Source organism: Silene latifolia, unplaced genomic scaffold, assembly GCF_048544455.1.
Source record: "Silene latifolia isolate original U9 population unplaced genomic scaffold, ASM4854445v1 scaffold_88, whole genome shotgun sequence".
NCBI classification, from domain to species: domain Eukaryota; kingdom Viridiplantae; phylum Streptophyta; class Magnoliopsida; order Caryophyllales; family Caryophyllaceae; genus Silene; species Silene latifolia.
Genome location: NW_027413793.1, coordinates 2,906,531 through 2,925,374, shown reverse-complemented (window position 1 = coordinate 2,925,374; position 18,844 = coordinate 2,906,531). Strand labels below are relative to the sequence as shown.

General features: G+C 37.4%; 1 non-coding gene across 1 annotated transcript; it reads right to left on the bottom strand.

Moving 5' to 3' along the window:
• Window positions 1-18,534: 18,534 nt before the first annotated feature.
• On the bottom strand, window positions 18,535-18,643 carry LOC141640566 (small nucleolar RNA R71). Its single transcript, XR_012543061.1, has one exon. It is a non-coding gene; the product is annotated as a small nucleolar RNA R71 (small nucleolar RNA).
• Window positions 18,644-18,844: the final 201 nt, after the last annotated feature.

The following is an 18,844-nucleotide window of genomic DNA, read 5'->3' as shown; positions in this document are numbered from 1 at the left end:
ACCCAATATTAGAATCTACTCCTTAAGGATTTGTACCAAGATAACCCACTTAATACTTTTACTAATTTGTAACTAGAAATTAGTATAAGTGCCCTAAAATTAATACTAATGTTATATTTTACTACTTCTAGTAATGGTGGATTAATATTAGAGATTTGTGAGTTTTTCTTCTTATATCTTCTAAAACTATTAGAGAGATGTTCTAATTATCAAAAATGATAATAGTGTAAGAATGAATGATGAATAAGAAGAGAAAAAAACTTCTCATCTTTTACATAGGGTGGCCGGGTGGGTAGAGGGAAGAGTGCCCAATGCTTTTTCAAGTTTGTTCTTCTCAAGATGTAGGCATGCAAGCCGATGATTAGTAGGGAATCATTATGTTCCCTCTAATTAATAGAAAAAACACAACCAACCCCTACACCCTCCATTTACACGGCACAATGGACTTAAAATGGTCCATTTTAAGTTTGTCAATTGTCAATTTGTATAGTGTGATATTTTGGTCATGTTACTAGACTTGTAATTAAATAATGCATTTTTAACTTATTAAAAATCATTTTATATGAGCAAAATAAATCACATACAAAATTAACTAGTAATTCACAATTACAAGTACTTAAAATGGGTCATAGTATTAAAAATCACAACAACTTGTATTTATAATAAATCATTTGATACGTGCATTTTATATAGTCTTTTTAGCCTATTTTATGCACGTATTTCTATGCTTTTATCGTGGTTTACGCTACGAAATGCCCCGAATATGCTACTTTGGTGTATTTTGTCTTATTTGCAGGAATAAACCAGAAAGTAGCGAAATCAAGTCATTTACCGTCCGTTTAGCATGCATTTGGAGGAAGAGATAAGTTGGAGCGGGAAATGTTGCTGTCTTGGGATGCGTGAAGGTGTTTTGGGCGCTAAAAGGACAAGTCAAAGGCAAACTAACGAGAATTACAAGCTGTTGAAGTCAAGATCCACTCGATCGAGTGCTTCTCAAGTCGATCGAGTGGTTAGGATTCAATAATAAGTCGATCGAGTGGTCTGTTTACTCGGTCGACCAGTTCTTCTTATGCATTTACTCGATCGAGGACATTCTTAGTCGATCGAGCAGGTTTTTGAGTCAAGTTCACTCGATCGAGTGATTTCTTTACTCGATCGAGTGGCTTCGCTGACGGGTTGGGCTTTTAAGCTTTAATTCGTTAATTAGGTTTAACCCTACTCCTAATTTCTTATAAATAAGAGTTAGGGATGTCATTTGTAATCATCCAATAATCCGGGAAGGATCACGTTACTCCCTTCCCCTTCTTTTAAACACTGTTACTTCGTTCTCTTATTTCCGGATCGCTTAATTTCAGTAATTCTTCTTCCCTTATTCACTTTTAATGCTTATTTCTTCTTTTATTATTGTTCTTGCTTATTTTATCATGAGTAGCTAATTTCCCGTAGTATGTTAGGATTAGGGAAGCCGTGGTAGCATGCTTTAACTGTATTAAATAGATTAGCCCTGCGATAAGAATTGTATTAGGCAATTTAATTGTTATCCAGTCGAATGTATGCATGCAGGAGACCAATAATTCTAGTTAACCCCGACCTAGATCGAAAGATTGGAAGGGAAGGCTTGCTTAATTACAATAGGGTATTGCAGTGAGGGCGAAAGTTAAGTCACATTTACGCTCTAGGGCGGTTTAAGGACCGAAAGGTGACGACCATAGCTCTTCTTATCAATAGTCTAATCGCCTTAGTATTCATGATAGTATAAGATCCGATAGCTGCCACGGTGGACCGACTCCTAGCATACTCCCTTCTCTCTCGCTGTTAATTTCTCTTATTTATTTCCCTCGCTTTAGCTTTTAGTTTAGAATATCACTTTCAACCCCCCATTAGTGACATTAGACAGATAAATAGACAAATAGATAGTACACCGCCTCCCTGTGGAGATCGACCCTACTTGCCGCTGACTTCTGTTAGCAGTAATCTAGGTATTTTATTTTTGGTGTAGAAACGACCGCATCAAATTTTGGCGCCGTTGCCGGGGAGGCAATCTATTTATTTATTTGTTTAATTTTATCTGTTTTTAGCCTCAGGGGATTTTTCCCTTGAGGCCGTTTTAATCTTTTGTTTAGTCTTTGTTTTTGATAGGCCTTACAGGTACTACCTAGACAGTTCTAGGTGAAAGACAATCAAAGGGAAGGCTTGAGTACCTTTGACCCATCACCGATGTCCCATTACATGGAACATGGGTGATCTCACACGGAGATGTGGTTCGCCGAGCACAATGCAAAATGTAGTTGTGCCGCCCCATCCACCCTATCAATGGCCACCGCAACAAGATCCTCCTGATATACAAGAAGAAGAGATTGCGGAGCTGAAATCCTTTTTGCAGACACTTGCATCTCAATTGCAAGATCGTGATCGAGAGAGGCAAGATCACGATAGACGCACTTCTTCGCGACTTGAAAAGCTCGAATCGACATTGCTCGCTTAAATGAGATACAAGAAGAAGAGGTTGCGAACGAGGTCTTTAATGGAGATACTTGCGTCTCAAGTTCAGAATTATGATCGAGTGAGGCAAGAGAGTGATAGACGTGCGGATGCTCAAATCCTTGAGCTCGAGTCTGTAGTTGCTCAGTTAGCAGCTGAGATACAAGAAGAAGAGGTATACCTTGTTGAGAGCGGTTCTTCCCCTGAGGAAACCGTGTTGCCCAATGATGAGGATGACTTCTATGACTCGGACGACGAGTTCCTTTCATATTTCACTGCCCCACGTGAAGATTTCAGCTCTATGCAGAAGAATCACTCGATCGAGTGACTTATAATGGTCGATCGAGTGAATTTCCAGAAGAAAACGATCCTCGATCGAGTAATATCCCTTCTCGATCGAGTGACATGCGGGAGGATAGTTCTCGATCGAGTGATGTTGTTACTCGATCGAGTGAAATGCGGAGGAAGTTGGTCGATCGAGTGATTATTCTCGCTCGATCGATCGAAATGGCCATTGGGAGCTTTGGTTCGTCATTTTGGTTTGATTTGGATGACGAGTCGACGATGATGAAGGTTACGGTAAACCTCCCTATTCACAAAGAGTCGGATACACTTGAAGTCGCGATTTACGGGATGGATTCCACCGAGGAGGTTGATGAAGAAGCAGTCGAGACGGTAATTGCTCCTAGCACGGAAGAGGTAATAAGCCCTTTTACCTATGATTCCGTCATTGAGAGCGACCGATCTGAGGTAGTAAACGATAATTTTATCATTGTTTGTTCTAATAGTATTTTGCCTCGTTTGACTCGCGCTGTTTCTTTTAAAGTTATACCTCCTCTCATATGGTCGATTAATTTAAAGAATTTTCACCGTCTTTATCATCTCAAAACTGTTAATCTGAATCGGAACCCCCATATATTGACAATTGCTCCCGCGCTCCTTTATTTTGTGGATAAATTTAGGAGCTCACATAGGAAATTTGTTAGACTTAAATGTTTACACATTTTTATTTCCTATTTCTGTATTCCACTTTGGTGCTACTTATGCTGTTGTGTAGCACATGCGCAGCTATTTGACAGGTTGTTGCGCGCTTTGAGTTGCTTTGATTGTAACTAATTATAAGGCTCGAAGAAAAAGAAGGTCGAGCTGGGACCTGACTGAAGCTAGCGCTACCCGGGAGGCAACCCGGCGTTTTTATTTTGTTTTTATTTCAATTTCAGTTGTAATAAATGGTTCTAATACCATAAAAATTTCTCAAAGATGCTTGTTTTGGTTAGTTGCGGGCTGTTTGAATTGCATTTTGCAGGAATTCATCGAGCATCATTCGATCGAGTGTTTTGCTTACTCGATCGAACAACGTAGCAATTTGATTCACTCGATCGAGTGATTAATCACTCGATCGACCACCGCATATTAGAGAACCACTCGATCGACCACTATTCCGATCGATCGAGCGGTTCAAAGGACGCCACTCATTCGATCGACCACTGTTGGACGGATATCGAGTGTTATTGACTTGGATTAGCTTCCCGAGACGGTTTTTTAAGGGCCCTTAGCAACCTCCCATTTCATGGTCGGTTTGGGAGGTCCCCTATTCGCGCATTTGGTGAGTTTCCCGCTTTACTCTTTTCTCCGTCGTTTGCATTTCCTTTCCATGTTTTGGTACAATGGGGGCATTGTACGGTTTGGTTTGGGGAGGTTATGCATCCATATCTCTGTGTTCGCATTTTGTTTTTATTGCATTTCTGTAATCACGTTTAATTTTATGCTTGCATTGTTGTTTATTTTTCATAAAATTCATAAAATTCCATAAAAATTTGAAAAATTGTTAAAATTCAAAAAATTTCACGTTTATTTTAGCATATAGGTTGAGTCGGAACGGTAGATTTCCAGGATGATATTGCTCTATAACTGTCTTTTTGCTTAAGCCTTGCATTAAACTGTTATCTTTTAGCTTTGTCTTTTGCATAATCTACGAGTTTATGTTTAAATTTAGCTGAACATATAGACTTGACCTGAAATTTTGGCAACCTACTTATAATTTCTAAGATTTAGAGCCTTATAAACTGGTGTCATTTATGACCAGTTTCATGTAGGATTGTGAGTAGTTACTCCTTGCATAACATGTTCATCAATTTGCACAAATATGAAATTCAATTGCTTTTTGCCGTCATACATTCGGGATAGTGGTTGGTGTCACATGCAGGGAGGTGCTTACAATTTCCCTTTCTTTCATTTTTACCCATAAACTCCACATTAGCCAAATTTGCCAGTTGTCCCTTAGCTACATCCAAATTTAGCCTGCCTTGTCAAGCTAGTTTAGACTGTTGTTCTGCGGTATATATTTCATTGTATCAAATATTGGCGCATATTCTATTGAATCGGAGTTGGTAACTTATGAAGAAAAGGAGGATGATGAAAAAACGAAAAAAAAAGAGAGGTTGAAAAAAAAAAAAAGAATTTGAAAATGAAAAATTCGGAAAATTCGAAAAAGAAGAAAAAGGAAGAAAAAAAAAAGAGATGTTGTTTTGTTGAGACGGTTTTCACTCCTATGCTTATCATTATCATTTGAGGAGTATGTTTGGTTTGGTTTGGTGAGTTTTATGCCAAATGAAGGGCATTGTGCTTATTTCATAATTGCTTAAGAATCGGATGTTGTCATATGGTTTTGTTTAGGTACTAGCTTGATCACCTATACCTCCACATTCCCATAAATGTTTTGCCTTTTCTTACCCATTGCCTCACTTTACCATATCTTTGTAAGCCCTCGGCTGTGACAGGACCTTGTTTGGTTGGAATGTATGTTTGGTAGCTAGAATTGTCTGTCATATTAGTTGCATGCATGTTTATGTGGGTTGTAGTTTAGGTGAGCGACTATTTTTCTTTCTTTCTTACATATATATGTTCACCCCTTGCTTCATGAGAGAAAGAGTGACCCGTGAGAGTCCATTATTAAAGGTCTTGCAAGGTCGACGGTTCAGCTTTATTATAAACATCTTACAACTCGTTTGCATTTGACTTTTTGCTATAAGTGTTTAGTTTGCTTGCATTAAATTGGCTTAAGTGGGCATTTGTAGCTAGCTCTGAGTTATTTTTCCGTTCCATTAGCGTATAGTTTTGAGTTTACTCGGGGACGAGTAAAGGTTTGGTTTGGGGAGATTTGATACGTGCATTTTATATAGTCTTTTTAGCCTATTTTATGCACGTATTTCTATGCTTTTATCGTGGTTTACGCTACGAAATGCCCCGAATATGCTACTTTGGTGTATTTTGTCTTATTTGCAGGAATAAACCAGAAAGTAGCGAAATCAAGTCATTTACCGTCCGTTTAGCATGCATTTGGAGGAAGAGATAAGTTGGAGCGGGAAATGTTGCTGTCTTGGGATGCGTGAAGGTGTTTTGGGCGCTAAAAGGACAAGTCAAAGGCAAACTAACGAGAATTACAAGCTGTTGAAGTCAAGATCCACTCGATCGAGTGCTTCTCAAGTCGATCGAGTGGTTAGGATTCAATAATAAGTCGATCGAGTGGTCTGTTTACTCGGTCGACCAGTTCTTCTTATGCATTTACTCGATCGAGGACATTCTTAGTCGATCGAGCAGGTTTTTGAGTCAAGTTCACTCGATCGAGTGATTTCTTTACTCGATCGAGTGGCTTCGCTGACGGGTTGGGCTTTTAAGCTTTAATTCGTTAATTAGGTTTAACCCTACTCCTAATTTCTTATAAATAGGAGTTAGGGATGTCATTTGTAATCATCCAATAATCCGGGAAGGATCACGTTACTCCTTCCCCTTCTTTTAAACACTCATTACTTCGTTCTCTTATTTCCGGATCGCTTAATTTCAGTAATTCTTCTTCCCTTATTCACTTTTAATGCTTATTTCTTCTTTTATTATTGTTCTTGCTTATTTTATCATGAGTAGCTAATTTCCCGTAGTATGTTAGGATTAGGGAAGCCGTGGTAGCATGCTTTAACTGTATTAAATAGATTAGCCCTGCGATAAGAATTGTATTAGGCAATTTAATTGTTATCCAGTCGAATGTATGCATGCAGGAGACCAATAATTCTAGTTAACCCCGACCTAGATCGAAAGATTGGAAGGGAAGGCTTGCTTAATTACAATAGGGTATTGCAGTGAGGGCGAAAGTTAAGCTGTTTACGCTCTAGGGCGGTTTAAGGACCGAAAGGTGACGACCATAGCTCTTCTTATCAATAGTCTAATCGCCTTAGTATTCATGATAGTATAAGATCCGATAGCTGCCACGGTGGACCGACTCCTAGCATACTCCCTTCTCTCTCGCTGTTAATTTCTCTTATTTATTTCCCTCGCTTTAGCTTTTAGTTTAGAATATCACTTTCAACCCCCCATTAGTGACATTAGACAGATAAATAGACAAATAGATAGTACACCGCCTCCCTGTGGAGATCGACCCTACTTGCCGCTGACTTCTGTTAGCAGTAATCTAGGTATTTTATTTTTGGTGTAGAAACGACCGCATCATCATTCATTCTTATTTTAATTGTTTCATAAACAATAAATAAACCCAAGTAATAAAATAATTTAATTAATTAGTACGAATCTTATTTAATCGAACTACAATAAGATACGTATTCTCACTCACAAAATCATTTGTTCAATTTTAAGGAATTAATTAACTTGTATCATCATACAATTAATTAATTAATCAATTAAGAATGTTACCCTAGAGGTATGACCTTAAGGGATCAACTGATCACCACCGTCATACGACAGTAATGTCAAACTCTAGTCAGTCAATCATTACCGATTAATGTGGATCAGTTGACAATAAAATATTACTTTCCCTCATGCATTCTTAATATGAGATTTAAACATGTGATCGCATTATTGTCAAGGACACATACTCCAACAATCTCCCACTTGTCCGCGACAATTGTGCGTCACCAATTCTCTTGCAGGTCATACTTCCATTTGATCATATCATGAGTGGTTTCCTCGATCTGGAGAACAACTGTCTAACCGGAATTATCTACGATGGATACCTTCCGAGCGTGGCCACGCATTTCAAGTTCATTTCTCCTCGAGTGGCCTTGAGATATAAGATAACCCTGACGGGGATGGAAAATTCCTATTGCACTCTTCCCTTTGAATAGCCCCAGCTCATTATGACCTAAACATGCCCATTAGACCCCAATTACGAAGATCGTAGAACATAAATCAAAGTCACTCTGAAACTGTGCCATCTTAGGCAAACAGTCTTTAGTCAAAGAATTGACTCATAAGAATACTATAGTAGCTCTCGCCACGACCAGGCTATAAAAATTTCCAGAACTCTATAAGCGGTCATTAGCCCGACAGAGTGTCCCATACAGTCTGCCTATATGATCGACTAGTCATCTCTCATGACTCTATGGCATTTGAACTCGCCATCAATCGCATCACACTCCAGTTACTTCGAGACGTCACCTCATATAACTAACTAGGGGCAAATACTTTGTTAATCCAGTCCACTTTAATGGGGTTCAATATTGTCTCAACAACCCATTTGGATGTAACAAGGTACAAGATGAGTTAATGATAACTCAAACGATAAATGTGATTATCACATACGAGTATTCAATACCATATTACTACTCTATGTCTCATAATCATAAGTGTATTTATACACTTGCTTAATGCAATAAAAGTTTAGCTTGTGAACATACCATGTGTCCAAGTGTTCAAACTTAATGAATTGCGATTTCCTTCAATTTCATGTTATCTCTTATAGCATGATTTTCTCTAAGTACATGTCTAGACTCCATACTAGACTCAGGTTCTTTAGCTTGAAAGAAGCCCCCATTGTTATCACATAACTTGTGACGTGGGTATAGACTTCAAGGTACACCACTTTATCACAACGTACTTAGGTTTATTTTGTAGAATCTTGAAATGGTTGACTATAAAATACCCTTTCTAGTCATTCTCTCCTTAGGTCAATAAAATCAGCCTAGGATTTTCACAGATCCTAATGAGTTCGGAAACTTGAGTTTGTGTATCCTTAACACACAACTTAGTATACTTCCAAACTCCAGAACAGACCATTAGTTCTCCTTGAGAATTTGTGACGGTTCCTAGAGGCTTACCAATGACTCTCATATGGATTAACTTGTTATCGACTTATCATGCTCCAAGCATGTGATTCATCTAGGACATGTGTATCTTGGCATACATGATTATACTAATGGCGGAAACATTAGTAATCGATTTCATGTGGAAAACAGTTCTTAGGTGCAACAAATAACCATGACTCTATCATGGTAATTCTATATTCATCGATATGAATAACCTACTTAACTTGTTGATATCATTAAGATGAAGGATCATTATCTACATAAAATACCCATCTAAGTGCCAATCCAACATCACATGTTTTAATAGATTCACATAATGTCCAATATCATCCAGAATTGAAAACCTAAATACTTTTTTATGAAAGACAGTATTTGCTCGTCATTCCCAATGAGTAATATGTTTATGCAATTCATGAAGGATGATTGCTCCCACTAAACTTCATCTCTAAATACTGACTCCCACTCAATTCCACATGTTTTGTTTTTGACAACTCATTCAAAACATTTCATGAATTGAAATAATCATTGCTTTTCTAAGTATTTAGTTAAAACCATATATGTCATTCACATATCCCTTTCAAAATACCCATTTGGAAAGAAGTTTTAATATCTAACTTATTCATTTTCACAATGAGGTATAGCAATGTTTTTAGCATAGTTACCAATTAACATAGCTTTTGTAGACATCGATGTGCCTCTCTATGCAACTCTTAATCATAAATTTCTATTTACTTTGGATTGGTCTCAACAATCCCAAATAAATCCATTTACTTGCATAGATACTATTTTGGTTTCATAAGGCTCTTAAGTAAAATTTCGAATTTTAAAAACTCTAGGTATATCCACTTCATAGATCAAAATCTTATTTTCCAAGAACATATTCTTTTGTCTTTTCATAAGACTCAAGTTATCTTAAGAACGCTTTCTTTTGGTCTCCTCACGTCAAGAGTCTTACCTAAGAACATCTTCTTTTGGTCTCCTCACGTAGATCCCATACCTAAGAATATCTTCTTTTGCTCTCCTCATGTAGATACCATCTAGTCAAGGTTTGTGGCTAAATTCACTCCTACTCTATATTTAGAAAAATACATGTATTTTCTTCTAAGATAGCTTTATGAGCCACAAACAACTTTGTATTTATGATAGTAAAGGAGGAAAATATTACACATGATAACTTTTAGTGACCTATTTGAGACATATTGTAAATACATTTTAGTTCCCTAATATGTTAGCTCAACATAACTTTATAATTGATCTTACATAAGTAAGTTGTTACTATTAGTAACAATGGCATAAGGAGAATCGAATTCATAGCTTATGGACATATAATGACTCAATCATTATAATTGTCTATTTGATCAATTTAAGTTGATAATCTTATGTTTGTTGATGCAAGTAGTGTATGATGACAAATTTTAGAACAAACGATACGATAAAGTGAGTGACTTGGGTTGTAAACCAAGTCACCAATATCCAAAATACAACCATTGTTTTAAAGGAAACAAACAAATTTCCAAGTCGAACGAGGAAATCAAAAGGAGTTCTAAAATTTTCAAAATACAACATTATGATAAAGACAAAGCAAAATAAGGTCAAGCTTTCATAGATCTAGCACCATGGGCGGCTACATATAGCTTCCCTCAAGATCTTCTAGGCTTGCGTTTCTTTGCCTTTGTCCTTGCCTGGATGCCCTAATTACAATAAAAATGGTAATCATCACAACTTGTATCAAAATACCAAAGTTGAGATCGAAACATAAAAGATAGGGATAGTTATTTACCTACTGGAACAATCTTTCCAGCTTTGATATCGCCAAGATATTTTGGACAATTCCATTTCCAATGCCCAACACCATTACAATAGTGGCATTTTTCCACGGATGGGGCACCCTTCTTGGGCTTAGAGGAGCTAGCTTCGAAAGCCTTTCCTTTGTTCTTGTAGGGAGTTTGCTTATTTCCCTTATTGCCACATTTCTTAAAATTCCCTTTGCTCTTATGATTAATGTTGAGCACATCCTTGGTGGTGCTAACACTTAGCACCATGTCCCTCTCGGCTTGCACAAGCATTTTGTGCAATTCATCGGGAGAAACTTTCAAGTTTTGCATATTAAAATTCACCCTGAATTGAACATATGCCTTAACCTTGTTTAAGGAATGAAGAATTCGGTCAATAACGAGTTCCTCGGGAATCTCTACCTTTTGCAATTTTAGAGTCTCAACATGCTCCATCAACTTGAGCACATAAGGGCTAACTTTTTTGCCCTCTTTGATGTTGAGATCGAAGAATGCGGATGCCGCTTCATATTGAATGATCCTCGGATCTTGTGAAAACATGGTCACAAGCTTCGTATAGATCTCATATGCGGTGCTAATCTTTATAGCACTCCTTTGGAGTTCGGCCTCCATAGAGAAGATCAACACATTTTTTATCGCGGCCGACTCCTTTAGGTAAGTCTCGTAGGCTTCCCTAGCGGCGGGGGTAGACCTTGCGGTAGGTGTAGCGGGAGAGGCCTCGGTAAGGTAACGAAGCTTGTCGTCACCCTCCGCGGCCAAGCGAACTTGTGGCTCCCAATCGGCGAAATTGGACCCATTCTTTTCTAATTTACATCGATCCATGAAGGATCGGAGCCAAGAAACATTGGTGAGAGTGTTCGAGCTAGTGTTGGTGGATGAATTTGGAGTTGCCATTGCAATTGAGAAAATAATTTTGACTACAAAATAAGAAGTGAAGGAATTAATAAACATTTATTGTTTTAATAATATTTGTAAATATTTTAAACAAGTTTTTAAGCATTTATATAGTGACCTCTACCCAACTACTATAAATGATTCCGAGATCCAAATTCATATTAACTCGGGCACGGTGAGCCGATTCATCCCTAATTAATATAATTCGGTGGATTAACTTTTTAATCGATTCTACTTCTAGAACTCTCGGTCGATAAAATTACTTTAATATTTATCTTAAGCCCGGAACACATGCGGCTACGGTCGCGAATACTTCCGTTGAGCTCAATCCAAATTTTGATGTAATAACAATTTACTACCCACTTACCCAACGTAACAAGTTTAGTACCCCGGTGAGCCGAGCCTACTTCCTTATGAAATTGGGATTCATGGTTCTACTATTTGGTAAGGCTAATTCTCAATTATTATTTAGTGAGAGGTCTTGTCAATTTATTATCTATCTCGTTTTAAGTGAACTAAAGCGGTGAACTACGATAATTATAATTGACACGGTCGATGACTCGATAAAATATAATAGGCATGTGTAGTTATGGCGATTTGGCTATGCATGCAAACATATAAAATAAATGCAGAGCAAAGCAATAAAATCCTAGTATGGCCTTCCTAAAATAGTAAATCTAATTAACTATTTACAAATTCGGAAACCAACTCCTTTGGTCCCTTGAACTTCATTCGGCACGCACTCCAAGGCAACACCGTCTTTATCGGAACTCCTTTCCGAATGGCACCATCTTCAAGGATCTCCGGGATAAATAAATTACATAGCTTTTCTACTTTATACATTATAAAAAGAAAAACAAAAATGAAATAAAATAAAAGTGATACGAGATCACATTAATTACAACCGAATCGATATCCCCATTCATTTCAGGAAATATCAATTAAAAACTAAGGCCATACTAAGTACAAATTACATAATTCAAAATTATATAAAATTAAAATATGACAATCATAATAAAAATGCAGCATTAATATATGTATGAAACATGCCATATGATGTGCCAAATTGCCCTATTTAAGCTAATATCGTATATTCGTTCCGGTTTTATGGATAATTGTGACTATTAACTTATTAAAATCACACAATATTACATAAATCAAATCTATGTCCAAGTTAATTACCCCAACCTTATTAGGACTCAAAAATTTAGTCTTCACTAAATATTTGACAATAATTCAACTTGATATCTTATTATTGCTCTTTAAACACTTTTATTCATAATAATAAAGAAATAATTTCCAATAAGTCATGAAAAATTCAAAATCATAATTTCGTATATTATGGAAAATTCCCAACATTCCAAAATTTTACTAAAAATTTGCCCATAGAATATATTCAACTTATTTCACAAATAAATCGCATAATACGTAACTTTAACCCCTTAATTCCAAATTAAACATAAAATTATGTAAAAATCAAAATTTAAAATTTTGAATGTTCTATATAAATTTCTAGAATCTGGAAATGACAAATTTTCAAGCCCAAAAATCGAATTTACAATTATGACTACTTAAAGTTGCGATTTATCAATTTTACAATATAAAAATCAATAATCATCCAAATCAAACGAAATTTGACATGCAACTTTAGATCTGATGTTCATATCATATATACAACATTGAGAAAAAACTTCATGCCATAAAATTCATTTTAGCTATTTTTGCTAAAATAGTCACTATTTATGTGATTTTTACATCTAAAAATCATAAATCATGCAAAATAAAACCATTTTATTTTAAAATTTACATACGGTGTGTAAATATTGCATGTGATAACATACTAAAATATCATGGGTTGAGACGAAGTCTAACTATTTTTGACCAAAATACCTCTATTTAATCCATTTTTATCATGTAAAAATCATAAATCATGCAATATAAAACACTTTTATACGAAATTTTACATACAATAAGTAAAATATGCATGTGATGTCGTCTAAAAATGTCAAGGTCAGAATCATAGTCTAACTTATTTTAGTATTTTAAGTGTCATTTTATTCAATAAAATGTAATAAAAGCACTAAAAATCATATTAAAGAGCAATAAAATACCATAAATCATCCAAATGACCTAAAATCAATTTAGGACTAGAATGTTATTCATGCAAAAATTTTGTGGCATTTATCCTCATAAATCATAAATTTCTAGTTTTATATGTTAACATTTTAACTCGGAAAAACAATAATCGATTATGCATGCAACAACCATTGCTCTGATACCAATTGTAAGATTCATTAACCTCTTATTAGACACTTCTAATAACTATATAAATTTAGTTTAGTAATAAACTAATAAGATCTTACGCATGCATAACAATATAAAGCGAAGTAAGAAGAAAACCGATCTACTTACAATGAGGGCCGAAATGGGTATACTAATTGATCTCCTACCAAATTAGTCTTCGTAAAAATCCGAGTGCTCCAAGGATGAATTTAGACCCAATATTAGAATCTACTCCTTAAGGATTTGTACCAAGATAACCCACTTAATAGTTTTACTAATTTGTTACTAGAAATTAGTATAAGTGCCCTAAAATTGATACTAATATTATATTTTACTACTTCTAGTAATGGTGGATTAATATTAAAGATTTGTGAGTTTTTCTTCTTATATCTTCTAAAACTATTAGAGAGATGTTCTAATTATCAAAAATGATAATAGTGTAAGAATGAATGATGAATAAGAAGAGAAAAAAACTTCTCATCTTTTGCATAGGGTGGTCGGGTGGGTAGAGGGAAGAGTGCCCAATGCTTTTTCAAGTTTGTTCTTCTCAAGATGTAGGTGTAACACCCCCATATTCAGAGGAGCCTTAACTAGGCCTTCCTTAGGATATAAGGGCGTTACCATCTCGCTTGCCCGAGGACAGTAATAATCAGACGTCAATAAAAGAACTATAATATTGTATTACAAGTGACTTAAACCAACAAGCTATATAAAAGATACAACTCAGAGACTACAAGATATGACTATCGAATCTCGTGAAGACTCATCCCCGCCTGGACTCCAGCTATCAACAACATCAACACCTGCTAAGACCGACTGCTCACCATAAGGGATCACGGCAGACACATAACAAACAAACAACCATACAAGGTCAGTACTGAGATAAGATAAGACAATGGCAACTACAAATATCGATGTAAACAATACCATCAATCCCAAACGCAATCACCACAATCCAATCAACTCTGTCACAGACTGTCCACTGGACCAGCCCTGCCAGTGGGGGACCGCAGCCGTACCCACCAAATCCCCGCTCATCGTATCGAGCGATCACCCTGTCCATTAATGTGCACATCCCTTCTGTGGCGGGTTCCACAGAAGGCGAAACTAGGGCGTGAAGCCACTCCCGCAAGTGACCCCACTTAGCCGAGGCCACGCCTCGCGAACCATCAACAATGTTCACAACCACAAAGACAATACGATTACTATATCAAACAACCAAACATAATAAAGCCACAACATCCGACACACTAGACCATCTACAGAAACTGAGTAGGCGAACCTACCTTTAAGCAACCGCAACCAATCCACGCCGACAGATAACATATCCAGCGACCAAGCAAAGCCTATAACCACCATACAATTATCTATTACTAACAAGCAAACCCTAACTATAGAGACAAAGGCACGGATGATGATTATGACATACCTATTAGGGAGAAACTCAGCAAGAGACCGCTACCCGACACAAGTGACGCCCTCCCAAGGTTCAAAGATCTTCAAAAAGGCTTCCACGGAGGTTTTGAGGTGAGGGGAAGGGAAAGAGGCGACTGAAAGATAGGAGGAAAGTGGCGGAAGTGATATACGGATTTAACAAAACGCGATATAAAACCCTCGCTGAAAACTGGGTACTCGATCGAGTACCCAACATACTCGATCGAGTAGCCCCCTACTCGATCGAGTAACCTAGCTACTCGATCGAGTAGCCTCTACTCTATCGAGTAGCACTCTTATCACGCAACCCCAGATGACTTCAGCACTTACTTCTAAGACTATTCCCGCTCCCAAGGTCAGTCAACGCTGGTCAAAGGGTCCCTAAAAGGACGGGTATTACAGTCTTCCCCCCTTAAAAAGAACTTCGTCCCCGAAGTTCAACTCATCTCTCCCGCTCATGACACGGAACCAACACCATCTCACCAACCTTCCCGGTCAAACCATTATCTCTTGGAAATACCATCCCCCCCCCCCCCCCCCCATGTCATCATCATCACCGTCCACATCTATACATATCGATTCTTACTACTGTCACGCAAGCGTCACCACCGTCAACCGTTATTCTATATATATATATAAAACATCTGACTCGCAATGTGAATCGCCGCCACTCACGATCACCCAACACACAGTAACAACTATCAAACTATCAATCTAGAACATGTCTCATATTAAATTTCATGTGGTACGACTAATGCCACCATGTTACTTGGCAACATGATTCAAATACGATTCATCGTACTATAACTATTTTTTTTTTCATAACCGTCTTTTGAAACATACAACCACACTCACTTTAAAGAACTAAAGTAATTCGTTATACTAAAGCAGAACATAATACCAACAACATTATAAACAACTACCAACAACGTTATAAACAAGCAAAACATTATTCAAAAGCAACCTTTTTATTTCGCGACATTACTCTTCCCCTCTAAAAAGGAACTTCGTCCCCGAAGTTCACCACCCAAATTACCACGCATTTTACTTGTTATTTGATTCATGACATGGGTTAAAACATGTTATCTATCGCGGACATTACTCGTTAAGCACAAACTCGTTAAATTAGCAATTATACACTAACCACCGGACTAGTTAGCTGCCGTCTAGAAGGCACGATACTATGGTATGCACAAGTGTGTGAGAAGATATAATTCCGATAAATAAGTCGTAATAAGGCGTATGCAACATTAAAGTACAAGAAACTATCGCTGCTACACTAGCTGTGACAAATACGCTTATAAACTTCAAGCACGACTTCCAACATATGAATTTAGCGGTTCAAAGGTGTTACTACGCACTAATAACCACATTAAACATTAAACTTGCCGTTATAAAACAATTGAACATTTTTAATTTTCAAAAACCTCCTGTAACAGTGCTACTCGATCGAGTAGGTAACGGTACTCGATCGAGTGCCATGTTACTCGATCGAGTGTCTTGGCTACTCGATCGAGTAGCCCGAGTTCAGAATGCTTTCTCTCTTCCTTTCCTGTAGCCACTCGATAGAGTGTGGGGTACTCTGTCGAGTACCTGCAGGCCAAGTGCCTTACACAACCTGTCATAGACCGACATATATACACATGACTGTCACATAAATTGAGTCGGGATGACGCCTCGACTCTCAATCATCCTGCAAACGGTTAACGTAGCTTGCTTGGGGACAAGCAAGGTTTGGTTTGGGGAGATTTGATACGTGCATATTCTATACACTTTATCTGCGGTTTTGGCACGTATTTCCATGCGTATTTGTTAGCCTTAAGCTACTATTTCTCCCGAAACGGTTTACTTTGCATTTCCTATGATTTATTGTAGGAATGAGTGGAAGTAAGCTAAATCGAGCCTAAATCGTCCTCCGGAGGCAACTTCAGGGAAGCTTGGAAGAAGGAGGTTCGTACTCACTCACCTCGGGATGCGTGCATTGGAGTGAGGAGCTGTTTTTGAAGAAAAGAAGTGTTTCGCACAAGAGACACCATCGATCGATCGACTATCTTTGTAAAGTCGATCGACCACCGGTTCATCGACGCCATGGATTGCTACCATCGGTCGATCGACCATGCTTTGACCAGGCGATCGACCATCTGCGATGAAAGAGATTTATTTCTTCGTGTTAGACTTTTAAAAGCCCAACTTGTAATTAACTTTTGGGTATCTTTTATCAGTAGAACGCAGCAATTATTAGGTTATGCTTTTCATTATTGGAAAACTCAGTTTTAGATCTAGCTTTGGGAGCGAAAAAACCCCGAATTGGATTACGTTATTCATCGTATTGATTAGTAAGTTTTATGCAATTTTCTTCTTCTTCAATTTCTTGTTGTTTTAATTACTTTGTTCTCACTTAAATTTCAGAAATTTCAATCATGTTAAATTTATCTTTTGCCTTTAATTCTGTAGTTGGTATAATTTTAATTATGCGTAGGTAATCTCTTTGATTGGGAACTAGGTGAGCCATGGCGTAAATTAGGATTGTTTTGTAGTATGAATCCTTCCGTATTAGTCTTGTTGTCTTTTGATAACCCTTTTTACTAGATTGAAAGATTAGTAATTTGAATTATCGTTAGATTTGGAATTTCCCCCTAGCGAAAGCTTTGAGAAATTCTAGGGAATTAATAGACCGTAAGGTTAATTGAGCTTCGATCGAAAGGCTAGCTTGTGTTCCCTGAGACCGTATTATGAGATCTATGCTACCTTACTGACCTGACATCTGCCATGGTGAACCGAAGTTCCCGGTCTTCTTTTATCTTGTTGAGAAATTTCATTTTAGCAATTAGTCAATTTAGTCAACCAATCTCAAAACCCCCCAATTAATTGTTACTTTTATAGACTGAAAAATAGCAAACAAAATCAACCTTGTCTCTCTGTGGTTCGACCCTTACTATCACTAGCTATAGTTTTAGTTTGGAATTATAAATTTAATTTTGATACAAAACGACGGTATCAAATTTTGGCGCCGTTGTTGGGAGACGGTGTAATTACGTTTGCTTTATTTTAGTTTATTTTTTTCTTGTCTCAAGGAACTTTGGTTCCTTGAGGCCGTTGCTTACCTTTGCTTCTAGTTTTGCTTTTGCACGCTTAGAAAGACAGTTTTTTGAGAGGAAGACTTGAGTACTCTCATTTTGGCAATTATGGCTACAATTTATGATAATCTTCAGCCGAAGGAGCACCACCTTCCAAAGGGGCACCAGTTACCTACCCCTACTACCGGTAACTTCGAATTTCGTTCCTCTTATATCGATTTAGTGGAGCGAAATCGGTTTCTTTGTCTACCGATGAGGACCCCTTGAAGCATATGGAAATTTTCACGGACTACTGCTGTTCCATACCTATACCAGCTGGGGTGACTCAAGATGAAGTAAAGGGGTTGATGTTCTTATACTCCTTGAAGGATTCGGTGTGAGATTGGTACCGCTACCTTGATAGGGTAGCAGCTGGAGTCACGGATTGGACATCTATAGCATTAGCCTTCTACAAGAAGTACTTCCCACTTTCAAAGACTGACGCCTTGAGAAACAAAATCACAAGTTTCCAGCAAGGAGTTGATGAGGATTTTTGTGAAGCATGGGGACGTTTCAAAAGTTTGGTCCGAGCTGTCCCTCATCATGGCTTCCAGCAGTGATACCTTTGCAACTTATTCTACAACGCTTTATATGATGATTACAAGGTCATCCTGGACGCAGCTGCGAATGGTAGGTTTCAAAACAATACCGGTCAGAATAAAGGTTGGAATACTATCGAGGAGATGGCAGTCCATAAAGCTGAGTTTGGAAGTTCACGTGGAAATTCGCGAAAGCAAAGTGATGAAATGAG